Raw genomic sequence first — 6,000 nt, forward strand, 5'->3', positions numbered from 1 at the left:
AAAATTCAAGTTCGTGGTCTCGTGGTGTCGAGTAAAAAGCGGTTCGGTGGCTCTACAAATTAACGGGCTGTCCTGACAGAAGACACATCTACGACTTACACATGAAAATGAATGAAAGAAAGAGAAATGAATAAATTCTTTGTTAGAATTTGATTTGAGATTATCAACAAAGACTCTGATCCAAAATTCACCGTTAACATTGAAAATATATAGTTTACGTTACGTGCAATACAAATTTTTAGCATCGGCAGTGAATTTTGAAATACAGCCAAGATCGGTAAACGCAGAAAATTATGAACGCTAATTAAAAAACAGTGTTGAAGTAGATTTCCATTTTATCGCTTTGTACTTATTGATTGCAGAAAGAGTTATTTAAACACGAATGCAGATAACAATCGAGAAGAATGCAATCTAAGTGAAACTTGGTATTTCAATCGCGATATTCTCGATGGAAAAGAAGAGCCTATTTCTGTCGAGGACGGAAAGACTCGCGTCATATCGCTCCGAGCGAAAATAGTCGACGATTCGCTTCCTAGCTTCGCTCGTCCTTCCTACGTTGCATACGAACGATCCTCTTTTACGTTTACGACAATCGAGTGGATCGAGAGGCGACCGTCCTTGGTAATTACGGTCGCGCTATCGCGCGTAGAAATGCGAGGAAAAATATCCCGGGAAATTGTAGCGGGTTTTACACTGCCAGCGAAAGTTTAAAGCTGCAATATGCGTCAGAGATTATTTTTCTGTTCATTTTTCTTCATAGTCTTGTACAACGCACGTCTCATCTAATATCGTCTATTACGAACAATGGTGAAGATAATCGTGCAAGCGAGCGGATTAGATATGCAATATTTTCTTGGTAATTGCAGCGAGTGTTGGAACAATTCTTTACGGCGTGCGCAGCTGTCTGACTCGAGAGATATATGTATTTTCCTGCGTATTTCTTGTCAAGTTTTAAAAGAGCGCTATTATGTAGCGATGACGACAACATCGCTACGACAACGATGTATCGGTCAAACGAAACGACCGAAAGAGTTGCGAAAACCGGCCGTTCGATTGGCCCACAATATAGTTGATGTTACATTACACTCGCTGCAGCGAGTTCTTTATGATCGCGAGTTGCGCTTAAACGTGCGCGTGGAAATTTTCGAATACGTGTGCGAATAAAATTAACCCGAGCTGTCGCAAGACGCATAAACATAAACATCAAAGAAGATGGACATGAAAATTGCGAACGTTTGACACATAGGCGTGAATGGAAACTAAACTATCGTCAGCAGCGGCATGCATGTTGGATATTTCAGATATGTAAGTGCGAAAAAGAATACTGCATTAAATGCAGAGATGCTTTAACAATGCGGTTACAATGTAGTGAGATTTCATTACGACAGTACTATGAAAATTTAATAAATAGATAGCACTTATAGGGAGAATTTAAAAAAGGAAGTGTTAATATCGTAACTATTTTCCAAATAAATATGAAAAAGGTTGCTGCAAAATGGTACTCTAATGCAAAAGTGATTTAAAAATGCAAATTATAATGTAGTGAAATTTCACTATGACAGCACTATGACAATTTAACCCATACACATATGATAATTTTATGATACTTCACTACACACGATGAGTCATTCCCGAATTAATTTTTGTTACTTTAACAAATGTATACGCATTACTACTAAGTGATTTTTACAAATATTTTTACAAACATCTTTAGAATATTTATAAGGTCGTCATTTTAAAAAATGATAAACATTAAACTGATAACTTGATGCTCTTAATTTTTCAAAAAAAAAAGGAGTGTGCAAGATACGAATGATCCAATCGTATGTAGTTAAGAGTCAATAAATACATATCTAAGTTATAGAGAATTTAAGAAGGAAAGAACGTTAATAGTCTACTATTTTTCAGAGATAAGTATGATAAATGATACTTTCACATTAAATGTAAAAGTGGTTTAACAATGCGATTACATTGAGATTTCATTACAACAGCACTATGACAATTTAATAGATAACTTATAGAGAACATTTAAGAAAGTGTTAATACCGTAACTATGCATATTTTCACAGATACTGTTGCAAGAATCAATCCTCTTTCGCCTAGAATGAAAAAGACATCTCTTTCCTGCCCTTATGTCATATCCCTGTGCTTTTGGTCGCCTCTGATTGAGATAAAATCGCGGCTTTAACTCGCGTCGGACGGAGAAGTATCGCTCGATAGAATCGAATGCTTGATTTTCTATGGGATAGGATGCAACTATTGTGCATGATGTTGAATGCACGATCGTATGCGTGTAAATGGATCCAATTGCGGGACAGTTTGCGTCCTCAGCCATCGCGCGAGACGTTTACCTATAGATTTCCACAGATAAAGTCATGCCTTCATCTTGTATAGCCGTGCCAGCCGGATACTTCCGCTTGTCGAATCCGTTCAGAGATCATACAATGTTTCTAACAAGAAAATTCGATCCTTTTCTTTTCCGCATATTTATATATTAGATTTTACGCATGTCCGCATTAAAATGTATATAATGTAATATAAATCTTATATAAGATAACTTCGGCAAATAAGCCGCGTTAATTTACGCCGTAGAAGTCAGAAAAAATAGAAGAAGTGGAGGTAATTTTCCCGCAACTACTCTATTACATTTGTTATATTAGTATTGTATTATGATTTCAGTTTCTTGCTCTGTTATATATTTATTAATATTAATATTAATGAAATTATTGTGAGTTGAATCGATTTGTCACTGTTGTTGAGTAGCGCCATCATAAATTATAATCTACATAAGATGACTGTAGGACGTGCAAAAGACTTAGTGGTTATTTCGTGATACATGAGTGTAGAGGAATAATAAAGTGTAGAGGAAAAATATATAACAAAATAGTACTTTGTATTTTTTGTTTATTGTCTTGTATCCCATCTGAACATACGGCATTTTTAGCAAGTGGGATTTATGCCCAAGTATACAAAGTGGGCAGATTGAATTCTGTATACTAAAGGCAATGAACGCATTACATGAAATATGTACCTCATGTCATAACACTTGTAATACATCTGGGAAGATTGTAACTATTATTTATTACTTCCATATACATATTTATCATTCTTATTCCTTAATAAAACTTTATAAATGCATTTTATAAGTTATTATGTCATTTTATGATTTATTTATATGTATTATTTGTAAATTTTTCATGAGTCGTATAGTATATGCCCCTTCTCGCTATTAGTAGCCATATATCTCATTCCTAAATACAGGGGTTTAAAAAAATTCATTTTTTAATACAAAATATAAATATTTCGGATTTCCAATATTTTTTTCATAATAGTAGAGAGTATAAAGTTTTTACTGATATAGTTTGTTTATTTTAAACACAGTAAATAATACTTAATAAATTAAGTTTTTGATAGATGCGGTATATATACTGGAATTACAGTAAACAATATGCATTACAAAAGAGATAGACAATAAGAGGATACGTTATCACATAGCGTGGATTAGCGTAAACGTTTAATTACGCACAATCCTACGTGCGCATATCTAAGGCGCATATATAAAGAAAAATATCAACAATGAAAGTCACGAAGCCACGAAGCCACACAGCAACTTAGAGTGAACAGTAAGAGATCGTATGATGGTCAACGACGTTGTACCGTATGTACCGTACACTTGCAGTATAGGACATTCAACGATCATAGAAGCATCCGTTGTTCATAATACTCGCAAGTTTCTCCATCAACAACGGAATGTCCGCGAAGAATTTAAAAATATTTTGCAACTATTAGTTTCAATCATATGTGCTTTTATATTTTTATATTATTACCCGAGAATATTCATCTGTTAAATTATCCACTAGAGAAAAGATTCGAAAGAAAAAAAAAACTTTGTATTTTAATTTTTTTTTATTTAACTGCAATATTTTAAATTTTTTTCGTGATAGGTGATTTATATGACAGGTATAGCAGATGCTTATATATAAGTTTTTTTCTTATAGATTATGAATCTATAAATATAAATGAAAATGCTGCAGCATTTACGGGAAGAAATCTATCATAATTAACTGCCATATGTCATGAACCATAAAAATAAATTTTTAATGTAAAAAAATATAAGAAATTGTTTAAAAAATGTAAACTGACGATAATTACACTGTATAGCTACTGTGTAATTACCATTAGGTCGCGGACGCATATCTTCGATCACCCAAAGTGATCGCTATTTATTAACGAATAGTATCAATAGTGTCTAATTAAGATGTAAGCGAAAAGCTAACAGTTCTCACTTCACGTGCCGCGCGTGCCGGTGAATTATTCTTAGAATGCTAATTGAAAATTAACCGATGACTTGGGTCAACGGAAATCGCTAGAACGTATTGCCAACGCAGCCGGTGATACAATAGATACACGCAGCCATAATCCACGCTGGCAGCTTCCGTATGCTGAATCCCGATAAACTGCATCGACCCATCTCGAACTCGTTATTATGATGGCGAATGGGACGACCACACGCATGTCAAAACGCGGCCAAAAGCCGTTTTTGCGTAAAATGATCAGCGTTGCTCGGCTTTCTGTCGTAAAATACCGCCCACACGCTCCGATGCGTCGCGCTCGCTCGCGAGCCGCAACTGGACAACAACGTGAGAATGTCGTGTGACGATAAAAGTTACGCTCGTGAATTTTACGTTCCACATCGTGTCCCCGATCTCACTGCTAGCAGGCGATACGCTCGTCCATATATTATGAATACGAGTGCAGCCCGTCACAAACGTCGCGCTGCTTCATTTCCCAAAATTCGCATACTGACGATTTCAGGTCGCACGGGGAACCGGCAAATTTATATCGACGATAAAAATGGTATCTTTGTATCGATCATGCAGTTGACGGTCACATAACAGTATATTATTTATAACGAGCATATATTCTTGGTGAAATTTACTTTTGACATGGAGGTGTAAAAGATAAATAAGGATTAAAAAATTGTAGAGAAAAAGTGAGATAATGTGAATCCCCATTTCATTTTGTGTACTTTTTTATCTTTTAGTTACGTTCAATGATGTTGCAAATAATAATTTTTATTAATCTAAGTTTGATATAAAAAACTAACTTGAAATAATTAAGACAGTTTACCTATTAGTGACGAACTTGATACTATGTTAAATTTGGCATTGAAAATCATATGAAAAAACGTTGAGATATCTTGTAATAAACATCAATTGTCAATAAAAAAAGCCACACTAATCGTGAAAGCAGTTGTTTCACAACTTCAATACTTATCTAAAAATAAGTTAAAAATATTCTGCAAGAAATAATTAAAATAGAATTTTAAGTGGACCAATTATCATTATCATTCTCTTCTAAAAGTACTTCTCCTTCTAAAAATACTTCCTATAAAAGCTTTTCAAAGTATTCTGTAGTTTGTTCATTATTTATAATAAATATATAAAAAATATATATCTGAGATTGATTTGTAAAATTATTGAAATTATAGAACGTGTGTATCCGTTAATAAAAGTACACAACATTCAAAAATTCAAACTGCATCATTGTTTCCAAGGTAATTAGGCAATTATCTTATCTTAAACAGCATTATAAGGAGTGTTTCATTAATCATCGACTGGTAGATTTGTGTTCCAAAGGCGCATTCCTTTCTGAAGATCGATCGAATAGATCGAAAATGCAATCGTACACACGACTACGCGATTGTTTACGTCTCGCGGAATTCCAACTCGATAAATTCGATTTTTTTGCATGGAGACAAATATAGTATCTATCGACCATTCAGTTGATACAACGCAGATCGCGCAGACTACCGTGCACGCATACTAAGACTTACAAGAAGACTGGTCCATTCAAGAGTCAACTTTACTGAATTATATCTCACCATGAATTCGCACGGGCTAACCGTACCGACAAATTTACGCGTGTCCGAAGATTCAAATAGCATTGTAGCGCAATATCCAGCATTGTCTTTTCATAAATAAATATATATATACATAT

This window comes from Atta colombica, unplaced genomic scaffold (assembly GCF_001594045.1).
Source record: "Atta colombica isolate Treedump-2 unplaced genomic scaffold, Acol1.0 scaffold33, whole genome shotgun sequence".
In the NCBI taxonomy this organism is placed as follows: Eukaryota; Metazoa; Arthropoda; class Insecta; order Hymenoptera; family Formicidae; genus Atta; species Atta colombica.